This window comes from Caloenas nicobarica, chromosome 2, assembly GCF_036013445.1.
Source record: "Caloenas nicobarica isolate bCalNic1 chromosome 2, bCalNic1.hap1, whole genome shotgun sequence".
NCBI lineage: Eukaryota > Metazoa > Chordata > Aves > Columbiformes > Columbidae > Caloenas > Caloenas nicobarica.
The window spans coordinates 111,233,348-111,248,002 of record NC_088246.1 but is presented as its reverse complement, the minus strand read 5'-3'; the positions used below and the strand labels follow the sequence as shown (position 1 = coordinate 111,248,002).

Here is a 14,655-nt window from a genome sequence, read left to right as displayed (position 1 = left end):
CGTTCACTGCTTTAATTAATCCTAACGCTTACATTTCCTTGTAGATCTGCCCAGAAGAGCAATCGGGTCGCTGCCCGTCAGCAGCTTCGGGAAACTTTACGAAGTTATTTTACCAGTTTGTCCCCGCCGGGAGGTCACTCACTGGAGCAGGGGGGACGCGGGGCGCCCTACGCCGGGGTCCCCCCAGGCAACCCCTCGCTGCCCGCAGCCGGGCCCAGCTCTCCTCACTCCCGGCCTCCGGCTACGGGAGCCCGCCACCCCTACCCCGGGCCCTGGGGGCTTCAGCATCGCGGGGTGAAGGAACAAGCGACCAACGGCTGCGACCAACGACTCCGGCCACCCCCGCTCCCCCTTGCGGCGCGCCCGTCGCTGGGAGTTGTAGTCCGGCGGCGGAGGCCGGCCAGCTGCGGCTACCGTGGGGCGTTCCCAAGGGAACTACAGTGCCCGTCATGCCCTGCGAGCGGGAACCGTCTCCCCCCCACCGTCACGGTACTGCGCTTGCGCAGAGCGCATCTTATGGGGGGGGGGTGGGATGTCTGTTGGCGCACGCGCCTCCCGCCCTACCAGGCCGCTACCCACCCCCCCCCCCACCGGCCGCCTCGAGCCGCGGAGCGAGGCGGCGGCGCGTGCGCGGTGGGCAGCTCGCGCCGCTCCCCGGCCGTCCCTCCTCGCGAAGCCGGGCGGCGGAATGGGGCGCGAGGCGGGGCCCCGCGCGTGAGGCCGAGGCGGGGCCGCTGCGACGGCGAGCGCGGCGCCGGCGGTGAGTGCCCGCGGGCCGGGGTGCCCGGGCCGGCCCCGCCGGGGGGCGCGGGAGCCGCTTCCGGGCTGGCGCGGGGGGAGGGGTGGGGTGGGTTAACGGTCGAGTGGAGAGTCACCCCCGCTCCCCCGCCCCCCCCCCCCCCATGCGCGGCTGCCGGGGGGGGGGGCGCGGCCCGGGCTGCCCGGAGGCTGGGGGAGGGGCCTGGGGGACCCTGCCCTCTTTCCCCCTCCCCCGGCCCGGAGCTGCTGGCGGTGCCGGCTCGGCGGGCCCGGAGCGCTGCCCTTCCCCTCGGGGGTCGGCCCTCTTCGGCGGCGGGGCGGCCCGGCCTGCTCGCTTCGGCGGGGGTACCGGGCTGTGCGTCCCAGCGGTGGCTTCTTCGGGGACTGCTCAGGAGGGGACCCGGCCCGTGTGCTTCACTTACTGGCCTGGTTGTCCCTCCTGTCCTCAGGGGGATGCGCTGCTTGTGCACCCTCTTTGCTTAAGCGTTTATGCGCTTTGAGCCGTGTAGGGTTCACCGTAGCTCAGGCTCCCATTAGAGGTGTGCTGGGCTATGGGCTTTTTGTGGCTCTTTTTTTTTTTTGTGAATGAGAGATCAGGTTTTTTTAATTCATTTACCTTCGCCTAGAGGTCACATCTTAACAACCAGAAAACTACCATTATTGTCATTTTTCTGCGTCTAGTATGTTTAACAAGTTCTAAGGGTGCGGTGTTTTCCACCTAATAATGTTGTTAGCATGTTGCCATACATCATATGTCAGTCTGTGATATATGAGTAAATAAGCAGATCTTACTTTTAAGTGCTTATATATGTTAAAACAAACCACAAAGAAAATGCAACCCACACAGAGAATTTTAAAGTATCTGTTGGTGAGAATGGTATGGTTTGGATTTCCACCCCTCCTGTCCTGGTGTCACTGATGTTAATGATCATCCTTGATGAGGAATAATAATAAAACCTAATAGACTAAGGCCTTTTTACCAGTTGCATAAACCAGATGGATTTGTGTGAGTTGTTTTTTCCAGCACAGCAAAACAGCCATAATTGCATTCTTATACCTATTTCTCACCTGGAAAGCACTTGAAGCACTTGTCATGTGTGTTTGCATTGCTATAATGCACCCATTCATGGATGATGTTAAGGCTCTGTTGGATGTGATGCACGATTGTCATGCATGTGAATTTATTAGCAAGCTTAAAGAGAAATGGGAGAGAGATCCCTTAGATTTGGGGTTTGATGTCATTTGAGGTGTTGCATACGGCTGCTGATGAATGATGCTGTACAGCTTCTTCCATTCGTTTTAGTACAGTCCCTAGCTATTACAGTACAGTTGTGCAGTCAGTGTGACACATACCCTTGAGGGGCTCTTTTCAATGGAGAAATAAAGTAGAATTTAAAAAAAGCTCACAAGCGGTTGTGGTTTTGACTTTTTACTACTTTTTACTACTTCTAAGTGTTTTGACTAAACTCCCTGCTGTAATGTTCTAGGTAGCGAGGTCAAAAATAGGGTGTTTATTATGGAGGAGCAGGGAAGTTTATGTTCCCTGTTCTAGGGTTCTCATTTCTAACATTGAGAAAATAAGTTGTGTTCTTTAGTCTTCTCACATCTGAAATAAAAGATAGGAATAGCTGCCTGAAAATTTTAATATTTTAGGTGCATCTCTGTCATTACTTTGTCTTTGTTAAAGTGTATTCAGGGGTGGGAGGGCAATTTTGTGGTTTGTTTCCCAAAAGTAAGAATTTCACTGAAAGACCCCTGGTGTGATTGTAGTTATACAGGGAAAAAGTTTTTTCTGTAGGGTAGCTTATTTCCATTTCTATATGTGCATGTCTATACTGGACTGTGTTGCCTTGGTATTGCAATAACTGCATTCTTGCTTCAGAGATGCATGGCTTAATTTTGTACATATAGTTACAGCAAAACTGATGTGCACATGCACTAGATCCAACACTTTGGGGTTCGGATCTCAGTTGTGCCCTTTAGGCACTTCCCTGATACGTTTTAGCTGTATTTTTTACAGAAAATATGCAAATAACACTGCTGTTTCTTACAGCAGGTTTTGGATTAATATGGAAGATGCTGCTGCTTAGCAATAAATACCAGCAAATGCAAATCTGCTTTCCTTCTGTAAAGCTTGGTGTCATGTAGCTGGCCTCAAAATGCCAAAATATAGTATGACAATTCTCTTCAGTTTATTGTATGTCTAGTATAATCCAAGCTTTCCTCCGAACTAATGCATCTTACTATTTTGAATTAGTGAATGATTCATTACCCTTAAAACTAGTCACGGCTTGCCATGTGCCTGCTTCAGATTTCCACCTAAAGAATTAATCAGCTCTTTCTACTTTTCACCTGAGCCTCATGACCATAGTTTTCAACATGTTTCTCAAAAAGAATACATATATATATATATATATATATATATATATATAAATAAAATGAGCCCATAGCTGGGCTGGAAGTAGCTCATGGGAGGCTTGCGCTTAGGCTGCATCTACAGACGTGGTGGTGTTGAGAAGTGATTGCTGTCCAAATAACAATTACGTCTTTTGCCTGCCACTGCCAAAACCAGAAAGGCAAGGATGCAGGTTGATTTTAGGAAACGGAAGGGTACGACTCCTTTCCTGTCTGTACTTATCCTTCCCATCCCAGCCATCCCTCAGCCTTTTGGGCTTTACATCAGCGAATACAAACTTGGTTGAAGCTGTGAAGGTACAGTAGGGTGAAAGAGTCTTTGATGTTGGTGGCAGCCACAGCCAGCCTTCCTCTCTGAAGCTGAGTAACAGCAGGGATGCTGTGTTCCCTCTTCCCATTTCTCTGCAGGCTGCAGGAGGAAACGGGGCTGATTGTTTACTGGGGCAGCTGCTGGGAGGTGCCATGGAGAGGGATGTATGGAATTGCATGAGTAAGGAGTGGTGATCCAGCCAGGATCACCCAGCTCAAATATCTCCAAAGAGATTATAGGTTATTTGGCCCTGTTACTAGAAGATAGTGCACTAGGAAAAATTATTATATTTAGGTTTCGTCGATAAAGTGCTGTGATAGTTTTGAACTAGTAGGGAAGAATTTGTGCAAAAGATAAATACAGTTGCTTCGGTGGATAAGGTAATTTATTAAGAAGGTAAAAAGTAAAGCTAATGCCTAAACAAAGTGTGTCTGACTGAAAAGATTTGGGAAATTTAACTGGGGTTCTTAGTGTCATTTATTACTATTATTAGTGTATTGAAAATGCAGAAGGCATCTTTTTTTCTTGTCTAATCTGTGAATTCCAAGTATGCATAGGAAACTGAGATCTACCAATTTGAAAACATGAGATCACAATGTTTAAGAGCAATCAATTCACTGCCTACAAGCAGTATTTCCTTTGGTAAGTAAATAAGATGTATTTAAATAGAGAACATAGTTTGTTTTTTTTTTTCCTTGTATAGCTTCTGTAATACTAAGTAAACAAAAGTGCAGATAATTAACATTTCCCGGTTTCTTCCAGTAGCAGTGTGGCATAACATCCTGACTAAAAAATAACAACTGATTGTTTAATAAACACAGAATTTTATAATAATAAATAAATATATATATTTTTTAAAGTGCTCACCAGTTGCTAAAACAATAATAATGTAAATCTGAATAAGTATAGTGAGATGTTTAATAGCATGAATTAATGTGGTATGTAGCCCAGATTAAAAAAATGAGTAGAAAAAAATGTTGTGTTTAGTTTTACATAATCAAATTTAGTATTGTTTCTATGTGCAGAATTAAATTACCTGGTTGTTCTGATGTAATAGTAATAGAAGGGTGTGATGCAAGTTGCCTCATCCTTATTGGTCTGGCCTTAATTGTTAATAGTTTTTTCTCTCTCCATTTGTTTTGAGTGCTGGGAAGATTCGTAGAAATGTAAACCTTAAGCAATCAATGCAACTATAAAATTTCTTCAAAAGAAGGTTTCCAATCCTCGATGCTACAGAGTAATTTATGGCATGACCTTGTAGACAATCCCTGTCTTGCTTCCATCTGGGCTATTGTCTTTCCTGGAGGAAGCAGGGAAAGGCTAAATGATTCTTGCCAGCTACAGCCCAACACGAAGCACAGTGCTGGGGAGCACCTTGCACAGGTGTGCAGAAATGCACTATTTTGTCTTCCGGGGGATATACACTTTTCATAGGAGTAAGTGCTGCCCTCTACTTCAGAGCAATGGAAGGAGTAGCTTTGCAACTGACAGGAACAGATTTCTCTTTTGCACACTGCCGCCTTTATTCTTTTTCTTGCTCAGAAGGAACTGAGCTTTTTTTAGACTGGCTATTTTGTTCTCTGGAGGCACACAAGGAAAGCAAGGGATGGGTGATGGCTGCTGGTGACAGGTGGGAAGGGGCCAGATGGCTGCTGTAGAGGAAGAGTGAGGAGCAAGCGCTTGGTTGTAAGGTTTGACATTCCAAATCGGAGTGCAAGTTTGGACCAAACAGAAAATGATTTCAAGGAAAATAAATTTAGTTTCAGATTGGTTGTTTTGTACATTTGCTAGTAGTGAATTAACTCTTCACTGGAGTCAACTCATATGGTTATGTATAGATAAAATGTATTTTTATTTCATTTTTGTCCTCTCTAGGATGAAAACTTCACATGCTGCTATGATCTAACTTAAGTTAGGACATGAAGTTTAGTTCCTGTTTTACAGTTTCAGTAGGATACCTGGGCTTCTATATTACAAGTAACTGAGCTTTGTGCTAGAAGACAGACATCTGGCAGGAAGGAACTCTTGGGACTGAACATCGATCTCTGGTACCACCAGAGCTTGAGCTGGATACGTGGTTTTTGAAAACACAGTGTATCGTGATAACACCATTAATCTGACACTTGTGGGAAGAGAGCTATCAGTGATAAAAATTGCAACTTCTCTCTTTCACAAAAAAATAGTAAGAATTCTGCAGGGATATCACTTCTCTTTAAAACTATATCTAACTTCTAAAAATAAAGTTACACTTAAGAGTGCAAAGCTATAATTTTAATGGTTTTTTTCTATAATAACTTTTGTGAAATTTAACATTTAACTTACCCTGGCAGTTAGGCTTATTGCTACTTTAAGATTTCTAGCCTGTCCAGGTGTGTGTTTTAAATATGAATGTCACCAGTCAAGGTGCAGAATTTTTTTGGATGTTATAATTAAATTTTCACTGATTTTTGTTAGCATGAGTTACATTGAATGCTATATCTAAATTGTAATGCTAAACATGCCAACAATGAAACTCTCTCATTTCATTGTATTAGTAGTGCTTTTCCATCGTGTTACTATGTAAGTCCATAATTCTTGGTTATTGCTTTTCCCTGTCCAATACACTGCTTTCACATACTTACTATTGAGTGTATAAATTTAATATTGCCTGCTGTAAGATAATTAAATTTGCAGATATTTTACTATATTTTTAATAATCTAACTCCAGTAGATTTTAATATTGTGAGCTAAATGCTACATAAAAGCATAACACTAAATCTGTAGAAGAACTAAAATACTTTTTTTAAAAAAAATTGAATTAGAAGAAAAGTATCATCTGACACTCTCCTCTTTTAATTTTTCAATTGTGGTGGCTTCAAAGGAGATGCTGTTCTTTTAAGATAGCCTGAAGAGCTTTTCATATTTGATGGGATTTTTTTAAATTGATTGAATGGACTAAAAATGAAAGAGCTTGGGAGAAGACCAAAAAAGAAAAAACAAACAAACAAAACCCCAACCAAGTAAAAAAACCCCAAATAAACAAAAAAACCCCCACAAAAACAACAACAACAAAAACCCACACCAAAACACCTGATTGAATAGATTTACCCAGAAGATCCTTGGATTATTTCAGTCCAGTGGTTTTAGCTTTTCTTGTTCTTTAGATGTTTTAATCTTTACAAATTCTGTAAGCTTTCTTTGTGCTGGCCACTTGCAAGCTAATCTTAAATGCAGAGTTCTTTCACAGGGCATGCTTCTGAAGTTTGAATCCTGAAATTTGGGGTTGCAGTTCTCCAAAATGTATACAAATCGTAGCACTGGTGATCAGGTGTGTTTTCATCAGTCATGTTTTGAAAAGGATTTTAAAAGTTGTTGGAGGAAATGAAATGCAACTTTCCAGCTGAAAGAGGGAATGATTAATATATGGAGTTCTGACTTTGTTGTCTAGATGGTTCAGTAAATTAATGTGACTGACATACTAAGATGTAGATTCAACTCTGAGTTCTTTGACATAGACGATTAAGAGGAACTAATTTTCTGGCAATGACTGTCACAGATGTATCTCACAATATGCATAAACCTGTATAGTCTATCAAAAAAACAATGGACAAGTTACCCTGCTTGTTACCTGCAGCACTCTTTTTGTGTGCTACAATTCTATGGTATTTTATTTATTTTATGATAAAACCGCCTTAGAGTTTTCTATTGTGGTTTGGCTTAGTTTGGTTGCTAGTTCTTTATAAATCCTTCTTTTGTAAGCAAGTTTTTAATATGCTATTTCAGTCAGACTTTGAAGACATCTAGAAGATACCCAAACATCTGTCGTGGAAGTTTGCAGTTAATGTGTATCATTAGAACAGTCAGTTACAGACGCATATTTTTGACGGGTAATTATATTTGGTGGTTTTTACTACTTAAGAGCAAGGATTTCACCACTCTTAAAAATGCCTTATACCAATAGAGGCAGTTTATTTTCTTTTTGGGGTTGGGGTGAGGACAATGGCACTATTTTGTCTTATGTATAGTAGGGCTTCCATTAAACTATCTCCACTAATTTTAGTTAAAGCAGCATGATTTTTCTTTTGTAGACAAGGCTACACAAGAGATTTGGGAATGGCAACCAGAACTTGTTTGGTCCTGTGCTCCCAAATACTGAACTTTTTTTGCCAGCTGTAAAGCAAGCATATTTTTAATGTCTATTTGTGTTACTATTCAGTTCATTTTTATTATATTTAGCAAGTAAATTGAAACCAGCAATCATGCTTTATTTCTTCAGGTATGTTTTTTATGATACTCTGAAGCCATAGGATTGCTGAAAAGTACTGCATCAAGTGCTACAGACTGAACTGGAGCTTGTTTTAGAAAATATATGTCAATTTAATTTTAAATTCTAAGGATGCTTATACATTTTTCTGGAAAGCTGGTGTTTCATGTAAGTTTTCTTGTGAGGCTGTTTGAATGTGTAAATTGGCACAGAAAACAAGTGTTGTGAACTTGTGGGTCCTGCTGCTGTTTCAGTAATCGGTCATTTAACTGATCAGCCTTCCCCATAGCTGCCTCTGAAGAAGCCTTTGCTGGCTGTGGAGGCAGATTCCTCCCGCCCAGCTGTTCCCTGCTGGGAGGAACCGTGGAGACCAGTTGCTGCCCCAAGCTGGCTGGTGCCGCACCTTGCCTTGAACGTGTTTGTGAATGTTTGCGGTGTTCACGTGCATGACATTTTGCAACATCTCAGCCCTGGAGGTGGTGATGTTAATCGTAATTAATAATCTACTGAGCTTATAAATATTTAAGTTGGCTTTCCCCTTGGGTGTTGAGTGAATCTGGGGCAGAGGTGGAAAACAGAAATTGTTAATACCAACTCTACAAATGGTACTAAAAAAATAACTAAAAATTTAGAAATTTACAGAAAAGTTAAATACTTCATGTGGTCTTGATGAAGAGTTGTCATTTGCATTGATGGGAATATGTCTGAAAAAAGGATATGATATAGTCCTCTTCTTCTGTAGAAATTTACATACCATGGGTAAAAAAAAAAAACAAAACCAACATAATTTTCTTTTACATATTACTGGAGTTTGACAAATATCACACAGAATCACAGAATCAGTATCTATTCCAGCAGTTTGCTATAGACATAACATGGATCAATAAAACTATTATTTTGTTGGCATGGCTCAAAACATCTACAAATAAAATGAGCTACACCAGAAAAAAAATATTTTGGTGGGTAAAATTGCATCTACAAGACTGCTAAAAACTGCTGTGCTGGGAGCATGGAAACATTATGCTCTTATCCATTATAGTTAAGTTGGGAAAATGTCTGCGTGTAACTCAGTGTCCAGTTGATTTTACTCAATATGGTCCTAATAACACAAGCAGTGAAGACAGAAAGGGAGACTTTCCTTTTACTTTGGTTTCCAGGTCAATAATCACTGATGTTAGCTTGATAATATACAGGACTCTTTATGCCAAAAACAAAGGTGCTCCAGATAGACATATTTATCAAATAATCACTAAAATAATCAGCAGATAGATATAGTTATTAAATAATCCCTAAAAATAATCAGAGCAGCTGTCATATAAACAGTTTTTCTAGATCAAAGTCTTCTTTTTTTTCTGCTGTTACAGTGGAATGGGTTTTATCTCAAACACCGTAGTTCTGTTTTAGTATTCGCTAAAAGTTGGATATGATTCACCTGAGTTACATTTGAATATGCAGAGTTTTAAACAAGAAAAAAAAGTCATATATGGAAACTGATCATCTGTGTCGTGTATCACACTATGAAAAGATCCAAGCAAAGCTGTTCTTAGTTTCTCCTTATGTTATAGAGTTGTCAGTTCAAGTGACAGCCTGTAATTTATGGATCTCTTCATCTGTATTCAATACACGGTAGCAAAAACTCAATGTAAAGCGCAAGAAACCTAATTTTCCTAGTTTTAACCCTGAAGGTTTGTGTGTCAATATTCTTTCAGAAAATGCTTATTTCTGGGAATGATAAGGCCTTAGATTTGAATAATCTTTGTATTTGGTAAAGTAAACTAGCCTATTCATACTGATCTCTCAGTTAAAGGATTATGAAGTGACTTCTGTAAAATTAACTTAATGCTCTTTCAAAATTTTATTAATAAAATAATGATCACAGTTCATGCAATTCAGTAAAGAAGAATGGTACTTCTAATTGATTTTTCTACATCCAGTCTACAAAATAATGTCTCAATAATGGATTAAAAAGCTACACTGTCTGGATTCAGCATGCAGGACTTCATGCAGTATGTGCGCTTGTTGTCGTTTCCTCTACGTATTAAGCTTACACAGTTGACAAAGTGTAGCTGGGCTTCGTCTGTGCTAAACTTGGTGTGTTAGTGGGTGGTAGCAAGTGGCTTTTCAAGGACAAACCAGCAGGTACGAGTTAGGCAAAGGTGTTTGCAGGGGGACATACCCCTTCTGGTTTGGTCGTAATTGGCTTGGATAAGAAAGATGGTGATAATGCAGCGGCGTTGGCATCTGCCTGTACCTGTCAGCAGATTATATTCCCAAAATTTCCACAGAGCTTGAACTCTACCTGCTGGCAGGAGCCTCACGATGTGTTACTGTGCCTCTGCTGCTGCTGTTGCTTTTGCCAGGTGAATTATTGCTGTTATAGAAATGCTAGTGTGTTACGTTATGCATTTCTGGTGTCTAGGCATGTCCCAACTTTGTTACCAGTGTTAAATCCAAAGCAAAGTGTCTCTAACGTTTGTTTTTTACCCTTGTCGTTTCTAGAATTTCAGCATGCCTTAGCTAATGCACTCTTAAAACAAAAACAAACCCAAAACTACGCTATGTATAGCCTTAGATTTTTTTTTTTTTTTTTTTTTAAATTTGGCAGTAGAACTGATTGTGCAGAGCTCTGGCCTCTCTCAAAAACTAGATTCTGTTCTCTGTTGTGTGATCTGTCATGGTCAATCTGTAAATGCTCTTGAAAGAATAGCAGAAATGCTTAAAACTCCAGTTAAATATTTGATGCCAAATCCATGGACTTCTTGTCTGCCTTTTTTTTTTTTTTCCCCCCCTCACTCTGGTGATTAGCACTTGCTTTTTAAACAGCATTTATGGTACATTCAGCTCAACTGGTCAGACTTTTGTGGTCTTTTTTATTTTTAACTGACTCCACTAAATGGACAGCTGTTCTCAAATGTCTGAATTCAGATACTGAAGTGTGACTGAATGGTGCTGTAGCTGAAATCTCCGATAAGGGGAATTTCTCATTAAGTAAACTCAGCCCAGGAACTGACAGAAGTATAAAAATTAGTCTTAATTCTCTAGATCGATTGAGGTACGACTTGCTGCAGACCTTTGGTGACTAGGGATTAGACAACTCCTCAAAAGACTTGTCAGAAAACATGGAACTTGTACATAGTCCTGAGGGCAAACAAAACCTGAAGTGATACTATGTTTGTAGCGATTGTTAGTGAACTGCACACCTTTTATTACATTTTCCTCCATTTTTTTTTTTAAGTGGTAAAAGTAAAACTTTCTGTTCTGTTTTACAGGCATTAGTGGTGGCACTAGTGGGAATTTGGAGAGGTGGACAGGAGAAAAAGGACAGGGTTGTCACACTAGGAATAATTTTAGGGCCAATCTAAGCAATAATGGCTATTATAAATGTGGTACAATGTTGGTTTTTTCAGAAGTATAGGAGGGTTTGATGCATTTGCAGGGCAGTGTGTACTATTTAATTTAGCTCTGTCATGGTTTAACCCGAACCAGCCACAAGCACCACACTCACTCACTTTCCCCGGCTCCCAGCAGGACAGGAGGAAGAGAATTGGAAGGGTAAAAGTGAGAAAACTCACGGTTTGAGATAAGAGCAGTTTAATAATTGCAATAAAATAATAATAATAATTGTAATGAAAAGGAATATAACAAAGAAAGAGAAATAAAACCCAAGAATGACAAGTGATGCAAATGAAAGCAATTGCTTACCACGACCTGACCATGCCCAGCCATTAGCTCAACCCCAGCCAAAACCAACACAAGGTCTCAATAGTTTAGCCCTTATTGAAAGTTACCGCCTTTTTATTTGGGCTGAAAATTGCTTGGTTGGGTTTCTTAGGCTGGTATTTTAAAAATTTTTTAAAAATGCTCCAGCCAAATTCTTTCAAACTATTTCTTAGAAGTAAACTAGCAGGAGAGAAAATCTCTTTAATGTAATTAAAAGTATTTTGGTAATCAGGCAAACCTTCTTAATGCTATTTGTATTTTAGAGGGGAAACCTAAATTTGACTGGAGATGGCCTCCCAACTTTCCTTGCTTATGTGTGGACTGTGATTTTCAGAAGCCTTAATTAGAACTGAATGTGAGAGAAATGGAAGGTGGCAAGCGAAAACCTGGGAAATGGTGAGCAGCCAAAGGGAGAGCTTAGATGAGGCACTGGGTGTGGAGAAGTGGTGAAACTGAAATTGCATGGGTCTAGGTGCTGAACACCTGCGTGGTGAGGAGGAGGTTGTGAGAGAGAAGAGGTACAGTCCTGACGGTGGAGGAACTGCAGGGGAAAGGAATGAAGAACCTAATGGAGAGGGACTGAGCCTAGGAAGCAGAGGGACTAGACCACAGAATGGGAAACTAGTCTGCTGAGCTTGAGGATGATTGGGGGAGGAACTGGTACTGGGCTGCTTTGTGGTGATAAGACCATGGGGGCCAGGAGCTGGATTCACAGTGGCTAAGACTAGAGAATCCTGAACAGTGGACCAGCACTTTCCCGAGGAGAATGAAGAATGAGAAGCGATTCTCTGGGTGGGCAGTAGCAGTTGTAATGCAGGTCACTCATATAGTCAAGATGCTTCTGCAAAAGTCTGGTCTGGTTACAGTGTTCAACTGCCTCACAGCGCAGCGTCCAGACCTTCTGCTTCTTACTTCAGAAATATGCAATGTAAAGCATTTAAACAGCAGTCTTTCCAGTTGTTAGCTGGCCGTTTATTTCCAAGAATGCCTTATGCATATGTGGTTGTGATCATAATATAATGCACCACTTTGAAGCTGCTTCCATGGCAGTTGATTCAACTGGGGAACAACATGTGGCAGGGCTTGCTGAGAGATGGGAACAAACAAGGGAGCCACACGTGACACAGTTTGTGTAACCTCTGTATACGGCTTTGGTTGTTACCCTGTAAAGATCTGTTCCTAGGCTTTTCTCCTAGACTGTCTGCTTTAGGTTGCTCTGGAGCAGACAGTTGGATGTGAACCATCACAGTGTGCCTCACCGGGGAAGTGGGACGTTACAGGAAAACAGGCAGTGTGAGGTGGGGAGGCAGAGTTATTGAACAGGGGCTTTTCATATGCGGTTATGGTTGGTCTCTTTTCAGGTGCACTCCCTCTAGAGCAAAGAGCACTTAACTCTCTCCAGGGAGTTCAAGGTTTTTTTCCCCCAAGATGTCTGATGGAAACAGCCTGTGAATTGCATCCTGATGGAGCTCTAGAGAATTTGTAGGCTAGAGGCTGTTTTTTCTGAAGTGAACCAAACCAGAAAGTTACCTGGAGAATTTATCATCATGTGATTGTGAGCCTTTATCATAATGTGATCAGAAGCCTGGTTTCTGATATTTTAAAAATATATGGGATATTATTAAATTATTTTTTAAGGGTCTCTCTACTGAACAGATTAATGAAGAGCTGGAATACCCTCGATAAAAGGGAATAACCTGGCTAGTACAAGATATTCTGAATGTGAGCTGGCTCCTGCAACAGTCTGCTCAAATATGGATGTGGTCTGTAGCTCTCTGATTGTGAGAGCTAAGTAGTTTTGTGTATTTGTATATCACTACAGCTGAGCTGGTATGGACTCTCAGAACAAAACTTGAAATACTTTGGATAGTACCGTAATTCCAACAGACTTTATCCACCTACAGGTAAATAAGAGAACATGCAGACCTCTTTATGTTACTTTTAGAGCTGATCTGATGATGGCATTTTTTTCGAAAAATGTACAGCTTGCTCCTATGTGACTTGTGTGATTACACACTCTCCTTTCAAGTAAATTTTCTAACATTCTCATAGCATCACATATCATGTAAAGCAGGGGTGTCAAGCTCCTTTTCACCAGGCACCACATCAGCCTCGCAATTGCCTTCAAAGGGCCAAATGAAATTTCAGGACTGTATAAAAGTAGGATTAGTTACATTTTATTCAGTCCTAAAATTACATTCGGCCCTTTGAAGGCAACTGCGAGGCTGATGTGGCCCCTGGTGAAAAGGAATTTGACACCCCTGCTGTGAAGTAAACTTTGGTTTAGGAGCTAAATGCTGATGTGCAGTTTGTATTTTATTCTCTTTATCCAAAAAAATCTTGTGAAGGCCCTTCTTGAGGCTTTAATTATTGCCAGTTGTGAAGACTGCATGACTCACAAGGGAGTTACTTAATGCTCTGTTTATGTGATTCCTGGTGACTTGTGAAATTTTAAACCTGCTTTACCTGCCTACATGAAGCGCTCCCCTTTTCTTTCTCCTTTTCATGGCCATGTTGCCTTATTAAAGAAAGGAAAAGACGGTGTTTGTGTACCTGGGTGCTGCTTGTTAAATAAAATAGGTGGCCTCTGATGTCATTTTGCTATTTGGCTGCATGGCAACATTTCAGTCTAAGAAATATTTGAGTGAAAGCTGCGTTTTCTTTCAAGTTTTTCAGTATGTTGTAAAATTTGCATGTTTTTATGTCCAAGTGCAGCTTAAACTGTAGTGGTTTATTGCAGTAATAAAAACTCGGAACAATTTGAGTAAAACTTAAATGATTTATCAGCTTTAAGGTAGTAAAAGCTTTCCTCTTTGCCTAAGCTGTTGTGGTAGCTGACATCCATTGGTAATTACAAGATGATTAATTTGAGGCATACTTAACAATGTCCTCTACTCTTGGAAGGACCATGGTTTTAATGTCCTCACACACTTTGAGCTAGTCTGTTGAAGATGCAGAACTTAGATGTGTCTCTGACATTGTATAGTCTTGGTAAATAACTTACTTCTGTTTTCTCATCTCCAAGTCAACTTTTTCAGCCATCTCAGCAATTGTATGAGTACCACTCATAAACTTCTGAAGTGCTTTGACCACCAGTGATAGATTTTATTCTTTTCTCTGTGGTTCGTTACTTTCCAAAATGGAGCTATGCTTATTACTAGAATAATTTTTGTCCAAAAGCAGTGTGCCTCGTTCTTTGAGTAATGTA

The 14,655-nt window shown here is 41.0% G+C and overlaps 1 protein-coding gene across 2 annotated transcripts in view; it reads left to right on the top strand.

Moving 5' to 3' along the window:
* Nucleotides 1–584: 584 nt before the first annotated feature.
* Nucleotides 585–14,655, top strand: part of RALBP1 (ralA binding protein 1) — a 33,053-nt gene continuing 18,982 nt past the window's right edge. Inside the window, exons 1-3 of one of the 2 annotated variants that reach the window (XM_065629380.1) lie at nucleotides 585–760; nucleotides 4,033–4,126; nucleotides 4,629–4,867. The gene's annotated coding sequence lies outside the window, so the exon portion shown is untranslated. The remainder of the gene's footprint in view (nucleotides 761–4,032; nucleotides 4,127–4,628; nucleotides 4,868–14,655) is intronic. The other variant, XM_065629379.1, reaches the window with a different exon arrangement.